Source organism: Nelumbo nucifera, chromosome 3, assembly GCF_055504915.1.
Source record: "Nelumbo nucifera cultivar China Antique chromosome 3, China Antique-T2T, whole genome shotgun sequence".
Taxonomy (NCBI): domain Eukaryota; kingdom Viridiplantae; phylum Streptophyta; class Magnoliopsida; order Proteales; family Nelumbonaceae; genus Nelumbo; species Nelumbo nucifera.
Window position 1 is genome coordinate 52512030 of NC_142651.1, and position 20407 is coordinate 52532436.

Sequence of the window (20407 nt, forward strand, 5' to 3'; positions counted from 1 at the left end):
CCAAAACTCTTCACCACTTCGCTGAACTTCCCAAACCAAGCACGTGGAGATTGCTTCAACCCATAAATTGCCTTCTTCAGTTTGCACACCTTACCAACCTCCCCCTGAGCAACAAACCCAGGTGGTTGCTCCATATATACCTCCTCCACCAGATCACCATGGAGGAAGGCATTCTTTATGTCAAGTTGAAAGAGAGGCCAATCATACATAACTGCCAAGGAAATGAGTACACAAACAGAACCAATTTTAGTCACCGGAGAGAATGTCTCCATGTAGTCCACTCCATACAACTGTGAGTAACCTTTAGCAACAAGTCTGGCCTTCAGACGCTCCACGCTCCACACTACATTTCACAGTATACACCCATTTACAACCCACAACATGCTTACTAGGTGGGAGAGTAGTAAGTTCCCACGTTTGAGTATGTTGAAGAGCAGAAAGTTCCTTCTCCATTGCCCGCCGCCATCCAGGTGAACTAAGAGCTTCTTGAACATTGTTAGGTATGGAAATAGAGGAAAAAAGTGAAACAAACTGGCGATGTGAGGTAGAAAGACGAGATAATGAAACAAAATTGGAAATGGGATGGAGGGTAGAACTGCGTTTACCTTTCCGTAAGGCAATGGGTAGGTCAAGGTCTGAAGAATCAGCAATAGGAGCCATGAGAGGATCCGCAGATGAGGTAGAAGCCGGAGGAGGGGCCGGTGTTGTTCTACGTGTATACACTTGTTGGATCGGTGGTCGTTCAGTGGTGACCTGCACTGGATGAGGTGACGAGTCTACTTCCACAACAACCTCTGGAACTGGATCACTGACAGGAAGAGGAAGAGGAGGTAAGGGTGAAGACAAGGGTGCTTCATGATTGGAGAAGAAGGGTACAGACTCAAAAAAGGTGACATCAGGGCAGACATAGCACTTTCGGGTAATGGGATTATAACACTTATACCCTTTTTGAGTCCGAGAGCAGCCAAGGAAGACACATTGAATTGAGCGTGCATCTAGCTTGTCTTTTCCAGGACTTAGATTGTGGACAAAGCACACACAACCAAAGACACGAGGAGTTAATGGAAACGGAGATAAAGTGGGAAACAAGATAGAGAAGGGGGACTGATCATGAAGAATAAAAGAGGGCATCTGATTAATGAGAAAACATGCAGTGAGTACAGTATCACTCCAAAACCGTTTAGGAACATTCATGTGGTGAAGCATAGACCGAGCAATTTCAAGAAGCTGACGATTCTTCCGTTCAGCCACCCCATTTTGTTGAGGGGTGAAAGCACATGAGGTCTGATGAATAATGCCATGCTGTTCTAAATACTGTTGAAATGAAGTAAGAAAGTATTCACGACCATTATCTGAACGAAGAACTTTGATTGGAACACCAAATTGTGTGCGTATTTCAGCATGGAATTTTTGAAAAATGGAAAATAATTCACTTCTTTCTTTCATTAAGTAAATCCATGTCATTCTTGAACAGTCATCAATAAAGGAGACAAAATACTTGTACCCATTATAAGACTCTATTTTGATTGGACCCCAAACATCTGAATGAACCAAAGAAAAAGGACTCAACATACGACTCTCAACTCTTGGACTGAAGGACACACGACGATGTTTACCAAATTGACATGACTCACATTGTAAAACTGACAACTGACTCAATGATGGAATCAACATCTTGAGAACCTTGAGAGATGGATGTCCCAGTCGGCAATGCCATTGTAGAGGAGTAAGGGAAGTTTGAAGTGCAATTGAAGATCCACCACCGTCAAGGTAATACAATCCACCAGCTTCAAGCCCCCCACCAATCTTCTTCCCCGTCTTGAGATCCTGAAAAACACAAGTGGAAGGAAAGAAGGTAACAGAACAGTTAAGAGCCTTGGTTATTTTACTGACAGACATAAGATTGAATGGAAACTTAGGTACATATAAAACAAATGATAAGGGGACAGAAGCCATGTCAACATTACTAACACCACAGATGGGAGATGATGACCCATTGGCAAGTGTAACAGTTTGTGATGTGGAGGTTTCAGAAAGAGAAGAGAACACACCTGGAGTCCTGGTCATATGATCTGAGGCTCCAAAGTCAATAATCCAGGAAGGAGTTTTAGATGACATGCAAGCAATACCTGATTGGGCAAGTGTGGTAGTGGTATGCTGTGAAGTAGTTTGATGGAACCGTTCATACTCATCACGCGGTACACTCACCGTCTCCCTCCCAGAAGTAGATGTAGATGTGGGAGGAGTTCGGCCTGCCAGTTTACTGTCATTGATATCAACCTCGCCTGCTACAGCATGATTAGCCCATTTAGAGGGAGGGCCGTGTAGGTCATAACAGAAATTCACTGTGTGTCCTTCCCTACCACAATGAGTACACTTCCTTGTAGAGTTATTTTTTCCTCTGCCATGGCCTCCCCTTGAGTCACGGCCACCCCGACCAATCATGGAATTGCCATGGCCTCCTCTGGGAGCATGACCACCCCCTCTTGTACTATGTCCACCTCCTCTAGCTATCACAAGTGCTGATCTATCAGACTGTGTGGGGTTCTCAGTCTATCCTAAAGAAATTCTACGAAGCCTTGAGAATACTTCTTCAAGTGTAGGAAGAGTAGAGCCCCCCAGTATTTGGGATCTAACTGGTTCATATTCCGACTTCAGCCCCACTAAAAATTTTGTAACATCTAGTTGTTCTCTTTGCTGTTGCTGAACTTTAATATCTGGAGTGAGGGAATGATAGACATTGAGTTCATTCCTTATATTCTTCATGCGGGCATAGTACTGTTATAGTGTTTTGGTTCCTTGTTGTAAATCAAAGTACTCCTGATAATGTTGATATACCCTTGTTGTGTTATCTTGTCCAGAATATAGCTTCTTAGCATGCTCCCATATATCCTTAGCCGTATCAAGGAACATGAAGTTGGTAATAATTTTGGGCTCTATACTATTCCACAGCTAAGTCATGATTTGTGCATCTTCTTGTTCCCAATCATCAAACCCTGGAGAGTCAACCAGTGGCTTCTCATCTCTTACATGCTTTAATTTCTTCTTTGCCTTGAGAAAAACTTCCACTAATTTAGCCCATGGAACATAGTTCTCTCCATTCAGCTTAATTGAGGTCATTTGTACCCCTAGGTAGTTGGGGGAAATAACCACACTAGGTTTATGATCATTGTACCCATCTCCTATTGCTGCCATTGTACTCTTTCACAGTTGCCTCTAACCTTACTTCTCAGCTACAAGCTGATTGATGTTGTTCATAGTTTGATACTTCAGCACCTACTGCAGCCCCTAAACACAACAGTGGGAGCACACACTTGTTCTTATTCACACTACTGCTGACTTCACACACCTACGACCCACATAAGCATCAAATTACCACTCACTAATCACAAATAGGCCCTCTTACAACCACTCAATAAAAAAAATGTGCATCACAAGCACCATAACACAGTCAAAACTGCTACACCCAGTTCAGACTTGTTTAACACACTTAAGAGGGCATTACGCAACCACAAAGAGCTCGGCAAGGTCACTGCATTCCACCTTACACCACTTGGCCACTTACAGCAGCCCTAACACCACTCAACAACTCACAGCAGCCCTACACCATTCAACAACTCACAACAGCCCTACACCATTCAGCTACTGCACACAACCCTTTCTAGGGCAACAATGAACCTAGTTCTCTAGGTTCCAATCAATACTAACAGCTTCTTGTAGGGTTTCTACCCAGAAATATCAGTAACACTAGAAGAAGAGAAAACCGACCTTCCTTTGAGAATATCAACCAACCATTCACTGCTGAAGTCACTTTCCTTGCTGAAGAAGATTATGCGCAGCAGAGAGAGACGAGCTGTGATGTTTCTGACTTAGGGCGAACCAGTTCTCTCCATTGACTGACCAGAAACGAAGGAGAAGAGTCACGAACACTGCTGAGGCGCTTTACCAACTGAAGTAGGTCAGGAGTATGGCTCTGATACCATGTTTCGACTGGTGCTACAGTAGTCCGAACCAGAAAGAGAAGAAGAAGAAGAAGAAGAAGAAGAAGAGGAGAAGAAGAAGAAGGGTCAGTCGAAATCTGATGGGATTCCCATACAGTTGACCCCCTTAATCTATATTAGACTCTAATAATCTTTACAAAGACAAAAATGCCCTTACTTAAGTGTGGGGCAGAGTAACTCTAATAACATTGCCACATAAGCAATCTACTTAACAAACATAAGAAGACTAAACTACCCCTATTTGGCACACTTTAACAACCCTCTTCCCTTGGAGGTTTCTATGCCTCCAGTTGTGGTGTTTGTGGTCGGTTGCTGTAGTTTCTAAGAAACCCTCCCCTAATCGATGAAGAGAAGAGGGCTGATTCATGTGGTGTAGTGGGTGTCTTGTGTGGTCTGATTTTCGGTGATCAGGTAAGAGGTTTTATGCATTTTTTTTTGGTGTGAATCAAATGAGAAGTCTATTTCAGACTGTATGGTGGGATTTCAGATTGTAGTGTGCTAGGGTTTGTGCACCCTTCAGTGTGATTCGAAGGGGGGGTGTTCCTCAAACAGTGTTGGGAAGTTTTAGGCAGTCATGGAGTTGGGTTTGTAGTGTAAAGAGTGCAATTTGCAGCAGTAGTAAGTGCTGAAATCAGGGTGTAGTGTGATCTAGTGTGCAGTTTGCCGAATTCAACAATGGAGACAATGGTGATAGCAAGACTAGTGTGATGGTCCCTACTGACTACCTGAATGTTCAAATGACATCCATTAAGCTGAATGGAGAAAATTATGTACCTTGGGCCAAATCCGTAGAAGTCTTTCTTAAGGCAAAGAAGAAGGTGAAGCACATAAGGGATGAAAAACCTTCCACCTATTCTCTTGAGTATGATGATTGGGGGCAGGCAGATGCACAGATCATCACATGGTTATGGAATAGTATGGAACCCAAGATTAGTGTAAATTTCATGTTCCTTGATACTGCCAAAGAAGTGTGGGACCATGCTAAGAAGTTGTATTCGGGTCAAGACAACACAACCAGAGTATATTAGTTGTACTAGGAATATTTTAATCTACAACAGGGTAATCAGAGTCTTGAGGAGTACTATGCTAGTATGAGAAACATTCGTAATGAATTGAATGTTTATCACCCCCTCACTTCTGATGTCAAAATTCAGCAACAACAGAGAGAACAACTTGATGTGACTCGGTTTTTGGTGGGGCTGAAATCTAAATATGAACCAGTGCGGGCTTAGATACTAGGAGGGTTAGCTCTCCCTTCCTTAGAAGAGGTGTTTACTCGACTCAGGAGGATTTCCATTGGATCTACCGAGAACCCTAATATTTTCGATAGGTCAGCCCTAGCAGTATCCAGAGGCCGCGGTGTTAGAGGTGGAGCTCGGGGAGCTTAGTCTGGCTGTAGTGGTAGTACTGGACTGGCATATGGCCGGAGTGGTGGTAGTGGACCTACATATAACCATGGTGGTGGTCGTACTGGAGGTCGAGATTCAGGGGGAGCCCATGGCAGAGGACGTAGTTTGGGTCCAAGGAGGTGTACACACTGTGGTATGGATGGACATACCATCAATTATTGCTATGATTTGCATGATCCACCTTCAACTTGGGCCAATCATGCCGTGACCAGTGACAGTAGCTTCAGACAGGAGAGCCATTTAGCCGATCAGGTACCTCCTACATCCATAGATGTTGCTGGGAAGGAGATGATGAGTATTCCCCGTGATAAGTATGAGAGGTTAGTACAAGCCACATCTCAGCAAAACACAGCCACTCTCGCACACTCAGGTATGGCTTGTCTGGCATCCACACCCCATCCCTGGATTATTGATTCTGGAGCCTCCGATCACATGACTGGAACTCTAGGTGTGTTTTCTTCCCTCTCTCATTGCTCAACATCACAATCTGTTACCCTTGCTAATGGTTCCACATCCTCCATTTGTGGTGTTGGTAATGTTGACCTAGACCCTGTATACCTATCCTCAGCTTTGTATGTCTCTAAATTTCCTTTTAATCTTATGTCTGTTAGTAAGTTGACCAAGTCTCTTAATTGCTTCATTATCTTTTACCCCTCTTCATGCGTTTTTCAAGATCTCAAGACGGGGATGAAGATTGGTGGAGGGCATGAAGCTGGTGGATTGTATTATCTTGATGGTGGTGGAAGTACGTCAACAGTTCTCCAATTGTCCCTCTCTCCTCTCCAGTGGCACTGTCGATTTGGTCATCCTTCACTGAATGTTTTGAAGTCTTTGGTTCCTTCATTGAGTCATCTTTCTATTTTGGATTGTGAGTCGTGTTAGTTGGGGAAACATCTTCGTGTTCCCTTTAGTTTTAGAGTTGATAGTCGTGTATTGAGTCCTTTTTCTTTGGTTCATTCAGATGTTTGGAGTCCTTACAAAGTGATGTCATACAATGGATATAAATATTTTGTCATTTTTGTTGATGATTACAAGGACGATGTGGCTCTATTTAATGAAAGAAAGAAGTGAATTGTTTACCATTTTCCAAAAGTTTTATGCTGAGATTCGCAACCAATTTGGTGTTCACATTAAAATTTTTCGTTCTGATAATGGCTGTGAATATCTTTCTTCATCATTTCAGGACTACCTTGACCAACATGGCATTATCCATTAGACTTCATGTACCTACACCCCACACAAAAACGGGGTGGCTGATAGAAAGAATCGTCACCTCTTGGAAACAGCTCAGTCCTTTATGCATCACATGAATGCTCCCAAATCCTTTTGGAGTGATGCAGTGCTTACTTCCTACTTCTTGGTTAACCGGATGCCCACGTCTATCCTTGATGGTCATTCCCCATTCACCACATTGTTTCCTACCTTGTCTCCGTTTCCTCTCTCTCCCCGAGTTTTTGGATGTGTTTGTTTTGTTCATAATCTGGGGCCAGGAATGGACAAGTTAGATGCACGGTCTATTAAGTGCATCTTCCTTGGCTATTCCCAGACTCAGAAAGGGTATAAGTGTTATCACCCTAACTCTCGACGTTCCCTTGTATGTCTTGATGTTACTTTCTTTGAGTCTACTCCATTCTTCTCGGGGTCCGGTGATGTTTCTTCCTCCTCATCACCTCCTCCCCTTCCTCTTCCAGTTGTGGACTCTGTTCCCCTTGTTCCCGCAGTGAGCAAGTCTTTGCCTCTGGTGCCACCACCTGTTGAACGACCACCGATCCATCATGTGTATACACATCACCCACATGTACTAGCACCTCCTCCAGCTTCATCATCGTCGATAGATCTGGTAGTTGTTACCACACCAGCCCCGACCCCAGTATCTGATCTTGATCTTCCCATTGCCTTGCGGAAAGGTAAGCGCAGTTGTACCCTTCATCCTATTTCTAATTATGTTTCACTGACTCACCTTTCCACTTCCCATCGCCAGTTTATCTCTTTTTTATCCTCTGTTGTTATACCTAAGGATGTCTAGGAAGCCCTTGCCTCTCCAGGATGGTGCCGTGCAATGGAAGAAGAACTCTCAGCTCTGGCTCATAATAATACATGGAAACTCATCACTCTTCCTCCTGGTAAGCAGGCTGTTAGATGAAGTGGGTTTATACGGTTAAGTACTTACCTGATGGTAGTGTAGAGTGGCTGAAAGCTAGATTGGTTGCCAAAGGGTATTCCCAAACCTATGGTATTGATTACACAGAGACTTTCTCCCCGGTTGCTAAGATTGGTTCAGTCCGTGTTGTGATTTCTCTTGTTGTGATGTATGGTTGGCCCCTCTATCAGCTTGATATCAAGAATGCCTTCTTGCATGGTGATTTGCTCGAGGAGGTCTATATGGAGCAACCACCGGGGTTTGTTGCTCAGGCGGAGGATGGTAAGGTGTGCCGGCTATTGAAGGCCATTTATGGGCTGAAACAGTCTCCTCGAGCATGGTTTGGTAGATTTAGTGAGGTTGTAAAGAAGTTTGGTATGAAACAGTGCCAAGTTGACCATTTCGTCTTCAGGCATGGCTCTCAGGCAGGGAAGATCCTATTAGTGGTGTATGTAGATGATATTGTCATTACCGGGAATGATAAAATGGGCATTGATAGGTTAAAGATCTTTCTGCAGGAACATTTTCAGACGAAGGACCTTGGCAAATTGAAGTATTTCTTGGGGATAGAAGTAGCAAGGTCCAAGTATGGTATTAACTTGTGTCAGAGGAAATATGCTCTTGATTTGCTTGAAGAAACAAGTTTGTTAGGTGCTAAACCAGTTGAAACTCCTATGGAAACAAACACTAAGCTGAGCAGTGATATGGGTGAAGTGTTTGAAGACCCTGGTAGATACCGGTGGTTGGTAGGTAAACTGAACTACCTAACCATCACTCGGCCAGAAATTTCATTCGCAGTTAGTGTGGTAAGTCAGTTCATGTAGAAACCTCTGGTTCCACATTGGGATGCGGTTATAAGGATTGTGAGGTATTTAAAGGGGTTTCCTGGTCGTGGTTTGATATACAGAAGTGGTGGAAAACTTGAAATAGAAGGATATACTGATGCTGATTGGGCCGGTTCTGTATCTGATAGGAGATCTACCATAGGCTATTGCACTTTTCTTGGGGGTAATCTGGTGACATGAAAAAGCAAGAAGCAGATAGTTGTGGCAAGAAGCAGTGTAGAGGCAGAATATAGAGGTATGGCACATACTACTTGTGAATCAGTGTGGCTAAGGAACCTTCTACAGGAGATGGGATACACTGTTGATACTCCAATGAAGCTCTACTGTGACAATCAAGCTACAGTTCACATTTCCTCTAATCCGGTGTTTCATGAGAGAACTAAACACATAGAGGTTGACTATCACTTTGTTAGAGAGAAGGTGCTGAGTGGAGTGATAGACATTGCATATGTCAACACTGGGAACCAGTGGGCAGATTTGTTTACTAAAGGGTTGAGTCGGGGGAGAGTGGACTACATATGTAACAAGCTGGGATTATATGATATATACTCTCCAGCTTGAGGGGGAGTGTTAGTGTCGTGTATGTTGGGGTAATTCTGTCTTTGTGCTTGTGTTTAGGTGCTGATGTGTAAGTTTATGTTAGATTTAATGTCCCTAACTTAAGTAGGGGCATATGTGACTTTTCCACATTATTTTAGTAATATAAAATACATCTGGCCGAATGGGAGAGTGAACTTTTTCTCTCATTTGAACCAGAATCTTTTCTCCTTGTTTCTCTTCTGCTCTCCTCCTTTCTCTCTCTCTCTCTCTCTGCTTCTCTCTTCTCTCTCTCTTCCTTGACTGTTATCAGTCTAACAGGCAGACCGAACACTAACATAGGTGTAGAAAGAGAAGAGAAGAAACCTGTTCAGTTGAATAAAAAAACATAACCCCATTAGCAGGAGGCTGATTCTTATACTCTTATAAATTAATAGGAGAATAACATCTCTGCCCCTACTTAAATTATAAACTGGGACAAACAAGAATACCCTTCTTTGGACAAGTACAAAGACAGAAAATACCCCCTTTCCTACCACACTAATAAACTCTTAACACAAAATAAAAAAATTTAAAATAAAGTTTCAACTGCAAGATCATGCCTAAAATGGGTCTAAAGGACTAATCAAGATCAGTCTGACCTTGAAGGGCTTGAATCATCACTAATGGATGATTTGACAACAACCTTTTTGAGCAACAAGATGTAAAACCTCTTTAATCACTATAAACTCAGCTCTTTAGCTTCCAAATGAGGCCAAAGCAAGGTTGAAAATATCGATACGCCCGATACACCGGTAGAGGCGTATCGGGCAGTATCGATAGCTTTTTTTTAAATTTTTTTAGTTTTTTCAAATCTGGTTCAGAGAGGTTGGTTTAAGGTCCGTCCACCCCCTGAACCGGTCTAAACCCCGATACACCCTCTGTAAGGGTGTATCGGGAAGCTCCCGATACGATACATGTCGGCCGATACGTGTCGATACTTTGAACCTTGGGCCAAAACACCATTAGCTGATTTACTGATCTGGCTAGACACATATAACCAATATATACTGTTTATTTCTCCAGTGGTCTCTGTCTCATTATTTTTTTCTACTTCATAAATGCATAAATTATAAACTTGAACCTATGACAATTTAGTGAAAATACAACATTTAGACAAACTTCAATGATAGATATAATATAAATTTAAGTATATATGAGCATATATATTTAAATTGAATTGAATCAAATTATATCGGGTCAGATAGGGGTAGATCCATATTTACTCCAATTATAAACTGATTGAATTTGGATCACCCTTAATAGAATCTGTTGAAATAATTTAGTTATTTGTGTTAGGGTCTGTTTGGCTAGTTAAAGCGTTTTTTATTTCTGTTATTTCTGTTATTGTACTCACTTACAACAGGGGCACAAGGGTCTTTTCCCTTCTTATTTCTGCCGCCCTATATAGTATAATAAAAGATGGCGCCGCCAACACTGTTCTATTGCTCCAATTTTTTTCTTCTTCCTTTCTTCCTTCTCCTTCTCTACTTCCTCATATTTCAATCCGATTTATTGTCAAGATGGTATCAGAGCAAGGCTGTTGAATCTGGGCGACCAAGTTTTTTCTCTTCAAGTTGCTAAATCTGGGCGGAACAGAGGACTGAATCTGGGCTGATCAAATCAGATCTGCAACTGGTACAACCCTAAAGTTTTCTTTCTTCTTTTATTTCTTTCCTTGGTCGTGTACTAAGTGGAGAGCAAATGAATCCAAACCATTGAATGTCGGCTGACTTTTGTGAGGGTTATATCTTTTATTTGTTGGATCGTGTGATCCTGTAAATGTCGGTAGACTTTTGTGAGGGTTATATCTTTTATTTGTTGGATTGTGTGATCTTGTACCTATGAAAAGGTGACTATAGGTCGTAGATGACCTATTTTCTCTGCTCGTTAGTCTGATTTCATGTGTTAGGATCTCTCTTATTGATTAATGCTGTGGTGGAACTTACGCGTTATTGATTATTGTTGTGGTGAAAATCAGTCTCGTCATAGTTCTTTGGAAGTTAGTGCTGTTTGTTTTTGTGCTCAGATTAAGTCTAGAACTGAATTGTTGTGTGTGGAGCTTTTGTCGATATAAGGAGGGATCCTAAGTTGAGAGTTAAGATAAAAAAAACTTGTGCTTACCATGTCGTCTGAGAATTCTGCTACTTCAGAGATTTTAGGGAGTCACAATGGAGTGAGTGGGGGAATGGATATGTGTTTCACCATGGCTGTTATTCCCTTTGATGGTCTGAACTACCTTGAGTGGTCTAGGGGAATAAAACTCTACATCACTGCTAGGGGGAAAATAGGATGCATTAATGGGAGAGTGAAGGAACCGAAGTACGGAAGTGCTGAATATGATAGGTGGAACCAAGAGAATAGTATGGTGATGTCATGGCTCTTGGTTTCCATGCTGCCACAGGTAAGGAAGACTTTTATGTGGGCTGAAACTGCTTGTGAGATATGGGAACAAGCAAAGTCCACCTATTCAGAGCAGAGACACTATGCCAAGATATATCAACTGCAAGCTGAATCCTCTACTTGCAAGCAGGGGGAGACGAGTCTCTCGATATACTGTTCTGATTTGACATTGATATAGAAAGAACTTGATCACTACTAGAATGTGAATTGGAAGTGTGATGAAGATGCAAAGGCGTATAAGTCACTTGTATCTCAGCAACGGGTCTTTGCCTTCCTCCTAAGGCTGAATCCTTCATATGAGTTCATCAGGGTGCAGATCTTGGGTAGTAAAGACTTGCCATCAGTTCAGGAGGTGTATGCCTTAATGCAGTCAGAAGAGAGTAGAAGAAGTGTGATGAATTGTGTAGAGGGGGAGTCAGTTGCCCTAGCTGTCAAGGGAAATTCAGATACAAATGTCGGAGGTGCTTTTAAGAAAGGTGACTCTCTGAGAGAACAAATGATAAGAGTAAACTTTGGTGCACTCATTGCCAGAAGACACGACACACGAGAGATACATGTTGGGATCTCCATGGAAAACCTAAATGGGCACAGGATTTGGGTAAGAAGTCAACACCTGATCAGGGCAAGAAACCAAGCCAGTAGAATCAGAAAAAGTATAACTCAACTAATATGGCGTCGACAGAGACTAGTCCATTGGTAACTCAGGAAAGGCATCCCAGTACTGACCCTAAGGAAGAAATTATCAACTCCTTTCGTGACCATTTGGAATTGTATGGTAGGACTCTCCGCTAGATGGATTCTGGTCCTACTCTCTCTACTTCTTTCGCGTCTACATCAGGTAACGCTACCACTGCCTTCCATGTGTCATCTCATACCACTGATTCTCCTTGGGTTATTGACTCCGGAGCCTCAAACCACATGACTGGTAAGTCAAATTTATTTCAGACATATAACCTTCTCTCTGGGAGAGATAAGGTGAGACTAACTGATGGTTCTTTCTCTACCATAACTGGCCAAGGTACCATACCTCTCCTACTCGGCCTTACCCTTTCTAATGTACTGCATGTTTCGAAATTACCTATAAATTTGCTGTCCATTAGTAGTATAACTCACTCCTTGAACTGTTTAGTCACTTTTTTTTCCGTCTTCATGTGTGTTTTAGGATTTGGCCTCGGGGAAGACGATTGGTAGAGGAAGCATGGTGGATGGTCTCTACGTGTTGGAGAATAAAGCTGGTCTTGTGGCTATAGAGTCCATGAGTTTGTCAAGTGAGAGTCAAGCCTATTTATGGCATAGTCGTCTAGGTCATCTTTCTTTTGAGTCATTAAAAGTTATGTTCCCAAAGTTGTTTGAGTCCTTATCAGTGAGTCAGTTACAGTGTCAGACGTGTCAATTGAGTAAACATTGTATAAGTTCTTTTCCTTTGAGAAATAAAAGATCTGAATTTCCATTTCATATTGTTTATTCTGATGTTTGGGGCCCTGTTACTCTACCCACTGAGGCTGGATATAAGTAATTCATTACCTTGATTGATGATTACTCTAGATACACTTGGGTTTACCCTATGTGATCTCGAGATGAAGTGCCAAAAATTGTGAAAGACTTTCAACGCATGGTGTTCACTAAGTTCCAAACTGAAATCCATATCTTCTAGTCGAACAATGAGAAGGAATACTTCCATAGTGATCTTACGGAGTTTTTTGCTTCAAGTGGGTCACTTCAGTGAAGCTCTTGTGCCAGGACACCCCAACAAAATGGTGTTGCTGAAGGAAAGAACCGTCACCTTCTCGAAGTAGCTCGTGGCTTATTAATTCATATGAATGTGCCAAAACGTTTTTGGATGGATGCAGTTTTGTGTGCTACATACATCATCAACCGTATGCCATCTCGGTTACTAGAGTATAAGGCCCCACATTAGCTTTTGTTTCCTGCAGCTTCATTGTCCACCATTCTGATGCGTGTTTTTGGGTGTCGTTGCTTTGTCAATAACGTGTCCCCTACTCGAGGTAAGCTTGATCCTCGGGCTATTCCTTGTGTTTTCCTTGGTTACCCTTTATCCCAAAAGGGGTATCGCTGCTATGATCCTACCTCTCGCAAGTACCATGTCTCCATTGATGTATCATTCTTTGAGAATCGACCTTTCTTCTCGGTTTCTCCTCAGGGGGAGAGTAGGGTTGAGGAGAAACAGGCAGCTCAAACTCAACTACCTTCTTTACCCGATCCTCCTCCATTCCGGGTTTTTCATCATCGCCATAAAAGCCAGCAGAGTTCAAGAGCCGTGGAACCTGACACTATGCAACCAACATCATCGGATTCACCAGAGGCAGATCCGTCTCATCAGCCAGGTACACTTGCTCCTATTGATATGCCTATTCCTCTCAATGTTGATTCACCTGTCATCAATGATCTTAACATTCCTATTGCTAAGAGAAAGGGTGTTAGATCTTGTACCACTATGTTTGAAATGGTAGAAAACTGATCTGTTTCATTCCATTACCAATCGACATATTTATACAGTAAGCTGCTGCAATAAATAGAAAAAAACTTTCTAAATCAATCCCTATAATTAAGGGAATCAATCCCTATAATTAAGGGACTAATCAATCCCTATAATTAAGGGACTAACCTTTTTAATCCCCATATTTAAGTGATTATATTTTTCCACAATCCTAGGAATACATATTCACATAATTCTATTTTTACACAATTACCAAATATAAATGCTAACTACCAAATATACATCTACACCAGTAATCCCACGTTTTCCAACACTCCCCCTCAAGCTGGTGAATAGAGATCCTCCATTCCCAGCTTGGTTATGATTCTTCTAAAGTTTGTACTGTTGAGCCCTTTAGTATGTACATCGGCCAGTTGTCCTTTTGTAGATACATAGGGAGTGCAAATCAACTTGCTGTCCAGTTTCTCTTTTATAAAGTGTCGGTCAATTTCGATGTGCTTCGTCCTGTCATGTTGAACATGATTGTGAGCAATATTGATGGCTGACTTATTGTCACAATATAGTTTCATAGGCTCTTCTCGTGGAATCTTCAGGTCTTCTGAAATTATCTTCAACCAGAGTAATTCACACACTCCTTGTGCCATAGCCCTAAGTTCTGCCTCTGCACTTGACCGAGCCACTACATTTTGCTTCTTACTCCTCCAAGTTACTAAGTTTCCTCCCAAGAAGGTACAATAACCAGAAGTGGACCATCTATCTACTGGAGATCCTGCACAATCGACATCTGTATATGCTTCAAGAGCCAATCCCCCATTTCTTCTGAATAAAATTCCTTTTCCTGGATTGGCTTTCAAATAGTGCAGAATTCAATGAGCAGCCTGCAGATGAACTTCTTTAGGATTATGCATAAACTGACTTATTACACTTACAGCGTATGCAATATCTGGCCGTGTATGTGCAAGATAAATGAGTTTTCCAACCAGTCTTTGGAACATCTCCTTGTCTACACTTGCATTCTCGCTGGCTTCTCCAAGTTTATGATTGGGATCTATAGGCGTGGAAGCTGGTTTACATGCCATATTTCCTGTTTCTTTCAAAAGATCAACAACATACTTTTGTTGAGAGATAAAGATGCCTTGTTTAGAATGTGCAACTTCAATTCTGAGAAAATACTTTAGTCTCCCCAAGTCTTTTATCTCAAATTCTCTGGAAAGGCAGTTTTTCAATGCTTCCTTCTCCTTTTTATCATTCCTAGTAACGATTATATCGTCCACATAGACTAATAGTGCAGTAACTCCCCCTGAGGCTGTGTGTTTGATAAACAATGTGTGGTCACCTTGACTTTGCTTGTAACCTGTACTAAGCATCACCTTTGTAAACCTTCCAAACCATGCTCTCGGAGATTGTTTGAGGTCGTATAGTGCTTTCTTCAACCTACAAACTTTGTTCCCCATAATGCCTTCTCCAAAACCCGGTGGAATGTCCATGTATATCTCCTCTTCTAGATCACCATGGAGAAATGCATTCTTTACATCAAACTGTTGCAAATCCCAATTATAGTTAGCAGCCAAAGACAGCAACACCCTTACTGTATTCATTTTAGCTATTGGGGCAAAAGTTTCCTGATAATCTACCCCATAAGTCTGTGTATATCCCTTGGCTACTAGTCGTGCTTTGTACCTTTCTAACGACCCATCAGATTTGTACTTAATTGTGAACACCCATTTTCAACCTACAGTCTTCTTGTTTCTTGGTAGATCCACAACTTCCCATGTGTTGTTCTTTTCTAGTGCCTCCATTTCCACTCTCATGGCTTTTCTCCACTCCTTATTAGAAAGTGCCTTGGCTAGAGTATCAGGAATTGGAATGGTGTTAAGGCTGGCTAGAAATCTTTTATGGGATTTAGAGAATCTTTGGAACGACACAGATTTGGCTAAAGGGTACAATGGGCGTTTGGTACATTCTCTGGTTCCTTTTCTCAGTGCAATAGGTAGGTCATACTCAGACTGCGAAGGTGCAGGTTCAGGTTCTGCATATCCCTCAGTTCCAAGATTAGGAGTTGAATCTTGGACTTGCACAAGTTGAGGATCTGGATTTCTTCTCCTAGAGTAAACCTGCATATATCTCACATCATCATGCACACCATTGGTGGGGTTAACAGTGTCTGAATTTGGTTCAATGGTCGGGTTGTTTGACTCTTGTTGAGACTCGGGAATGTGGGGCTCAGAGGATTGTGACTCAGAGGGATGTGATTCTTGATGGTTGGATGACTGTGAGGAGGGTAATACATCTAAGGAGAGTAGATCCGAGGCCTTATCTTCCATTAATGAGGGCTCCCTCTGAAGATAAGGTTGAGTGAAAAAGAATTGTCCCTCCTCAAATGTGACATTGATGGAGGTGTAGAATTTTCTGGTGGCTGGATGATAACATTTATAACCTTTCTGAGTTGGGGAATATCCCAAGAAGACACACCTGATTGCTCGTGGATCCAATTTTCCCTTATTATGGACATGAACAAAGGCAGTGCAACCAAAAATTCTTGGTGTGAGATTATTTGAGGTTCGAATATCAGGGTAGAATTGAGAAAGGACTTGTATTGGGCTTCGGTTGTCAAGAACTTTAGATGGTAGTCTATTTATGGTGTATGTAGCAGTAAGGACAACTTCCCCCCAATATTGTTTTGGCACCCGGTTTTGAAAGAGAAAGGCTCGGGTGGTCTGCAAAAGATGGCCATTTTTCCTCTCAGCTATCCCATTCTGTTGGGGAGTGTTAACACAGGAGGATTCATGCACAATGCCTTCTTTCTGAAAAAATGGGGACAAATTCTGATTAAAATAATCTATAGCATTATCAGATCGAAACCTTTTAATTCTCACACCAAACTGAGTTTGGACCATGTTATGAAAGTTGGGAAGAATGGTACCCACATCAGATTTAGACTTAAGAAGAAAGATCCATGTGACCCTAGTGCAATCGTCAATAAAGGTGACAAACCATCTAGAACCAGTAATGTTGTAATTTGAGAAGGGCCCCATATATCCGAATGAATCAAATAAAAAGGAGTTGAAGATCTTTTATTGCTGATTGGGAGAGAAACACTTTTGTGCTTAGCAATTTCACAAACATCACAATGAAAGGTTTCAACATCAATCCCTTTAAACAAGGAAGGAAGCATTGTTTTTAAAACAGGAAATGAAGGATGACCGAACCGAAAGCGATGATGCCAAATTAAATCTTTATTGGAGGTAGATAAGGATGACTCGTGTGTGACATGCATAACGGTGTGAGATGGTTTGCTGGTTTCTTCAAGGTAGTAGAGTCCATCCCTTTCCTTAGCAAGTCCAATCTTCTTCCCCGAAACCTGGTCCTGAAATACACAATAAGAAGGAAAGAACACAACATTGCAGTTCACATCTTGGGTGAGTTTATGTATAGAGATAAGGCTAGTGGATAACTCAGGAACATGAAGCACATTTTTAAGTAATAGGGATGGAGTAATTTGAATATTCCCAATCCTTGCCACTGTGGTGAAAGAACCATCAACAACAGAAAATTTTCTATTATTAGGACAGGGTGTATAGGTGAGAAAATGTAGTGAAGAGGGTGTCATGTGGTCAGTAGCTCCAGAATCAAGTATCCATGGAAAAACACTAGCCGAGACATGTAATCCTAGAGATAAAGACTCACCTGAGAGAGCAAGAGAGGTAGAACCACTTGCTGGTTTCAAGGATTTCAGGAAACTCCTTAGCCTTTCAACTTCTTCATCATTAAAGGCCCCTGACTTGAGTGTTCTTGCTGCGGGATTGTGGAGACATTATGGGCCTGTTGAACTGCTTTAGAAACTCCTCGATTTCCCCATTCCTTGCTGGATGTGGGAGGTTTCCCATGAAGTTTCCAGCAGCGATCTTTTGTGTGTCTAGGCTTCTTGCAATAAGTGCACCAGAGGTTATCATTAGAGTCACGGGTGGTTATGTCACGAGCCGAGTTGTGATTGTTCTCACCCTTTGAAACACTGTAATTTCCTCCCCTTGCCACCATGGCTTGAGCCTTCAGGATCTTTAGGCTCAAGCATGATTCCACGGCGGCTTTCCTCAGCTCTGACAAGGGCTATGACTTCATTCAATGGAGGCACTTCTTCTTTGCCGAGAATTTGTATTCGGACCTGATCAAATTCAGCATTCAGTCCAACCAAAAAATCATACACCCTATCTCTTTCAATAAAACTCTTCAAGATCACAACATCATCGGGGCACTTTGTCTCAAGGACCCGATAATGATCAAGCTCATGCCACTAAATTTGCAGCAGATTTGCATACTCTGTAGCACTTCTGCTCCCTTGTTTGGCTGCCACTGTCTTCACTTTGACCTCATAGACACGAGCAGCGTCATGGGCTTTGGAATAGGTTTGTTGGACAACGTCCCAAATAGCCTTTGTAGAGGGAAGAAACATACAAGTATCGCTGATCTCGGGTGTCATTGAACTCCACAACCATGACATAATCATGGAGTCCTCTTCGTCCCAAGCATCAAAATTTGACTCGCCCAGCTTTGGCCCTGTCCCAAGAAGGTGACTAATTTTTCCTTTTCCCTTCAAATATGTATGCACTAGTTGTGACCACTTCAAATAGTTTTGGCCATTCAGTCTATATGTTGCCTGAATATTCTGCAAATCACTGGTGTGAGGATGAGAATTCGTTGCTCCTTCATCGGTTTGGACGGGAGCACTTGTTACAATCACGTCGGACATTGTTAATGGAGGAAGAATAAGGCCAGTAGGAAAGGAGAATAAAGAAGGGAAGAACTGGCCAGAATAAAGGAGAATAAAGAAACACTTCTGGTTACAGATCAACACTGAAGACCAGAAAAACACGAAGAGAAAAAACTAGCAATGAAGGCCGAAAAAAATTCTCAAGGTTGGCAAACCTAGAGCTCTGATACCATGTTTGAAATTGTAGAAAATTGATCTGTTTCATTCCATTGCCAATCGGCATATTTATACAGTAAGTTGCTGCAATAAATAGAAAAAAACTTTCTAAATCAATCCCTATAATTAAGGGAATCAATCCCTATAATTAAGGGACTAACCTTTTTAATCCCCATATTTAAGGGATTATATTTTTCCACAATCCTAGGAATACATTTTCACATAATTCTATTTTTACACAATTACCAAATATAAATGCTAACTACCAAATATACATTTACACCGGTAATCCCATGTTTTCCAACACAATAATCATCCTATCTCTAATTTTGTGTCCTATGATCATGTTTCACCTTCATTCCGTGCATTCCTCTCTTCTGTGGATAGTGTCCCCGTTCCTAAGAATGTGGCAGAAGCTTTATCTAAACTTGAATGGACAGATGCAATGTAGGAAGAAATTGATGCATTACACAAAAATGGCACTTGGGAGTTGGAGGACCTTCCTGAAGGGAAGGAACTAGTGGGTTGCAAGTGGGTGTTCACAGTGAAACACAAGGTTGATGGAACTGTTGAAAGGTATAAGGCTAGATTGGTAGCAAGAGGTTTTACACAGGTATATGGAGTGGACTATGCAGAGACTTTTGCTCCAGTAGCCAAGATGAACTCTATCAGGATCCTTCTTTCATTGGCAGCAAATCTTGACTGGGAACTTCACCAATTGGACATCAAAAATGCTTTCTTGAATGGTGACTTGGAAGAGGAGGTGTACATGACCCAACCTCTAGGTTTCTGTGCCAAAGGCAGTGAACAAAAGGTGTGCAGGTTAAAAAGATCTTTATATGAGTTGAAACAATCACCTCGGGCTTGGTTTAGTAAGTTCCATTTAGCAGTTCAACAGATGGGGTTCAAACAATGCCAGTCAGATCACACTCTATTTGTGAAAAAAGGTGAAGGGAAAATTGCAACTCTTATTGTGTATGTGGATGACATAGTGATCACAGGAGATTGGGAGGCTGAAATACGAAGACTAAAAAAATTCTTAGCCATTCAATTTGAGGTGAAAGATCTAGGCCCCTTACGTTATTTCCTTGGAATTGAAGTTTCCCGCTCTCACAAGGGCATCTTTATTTCCCAATGGAAATATGTACTAGATCTACTAGAAGATACAGGCAAGTTGGGGGTAAAGCCATTTGACTCACCAATTGAATCTAATCATTAGCTGGGAGACAGTCCAGGAGAGTTTTTGAAAGATGTGAAGAAGTTCCAGAAACTCGTAGGGAGACTCTTGTATTTGTCTATGACCAGGCCTAATATTGTTTATGCAGTGGGTGTCCTTAGTCAGTTCATGGACAATCCTAGGACAACTCACTTTGAAGCTGCAGAGAGGATCCTTAGATACCTCAAGAAGTTTCCCGGAGCTGGTTTGTTGTTCCATAAACATGGTCACTTAAAGGTGGAAGTATATACTGATGCTGATTGGGTAGGAACAGTCGATGACTGAAAGTCTACCAGTGGGTATTGTGCCTTTGTAGGAGGAAACCTGGTCACATGGAGAACTCTTAGGTTCGAAATACAGTTCTTTCAACCATGAACTGTTATTCTTTTTGCTGTTCCTAATTGAAAAGACTTAAACGATACTTTAGATCTAGAA

At 41.8% G+C, this 20407-nt stretch overlaps 1 protein-coding gene across 6 annotated transcripts in view; it reads left to right on the forward strand.

Moving 5' to 3' along the window:
• Window positions 1-20407, forward strand: part of LOC104600884 (low-specificity L-threonine aldolase 1-like) — a 55330-nt gene that overhangs the window by 4439 nt on the left and 30484 nt on the right. The window lies entirely within an intron of this gene.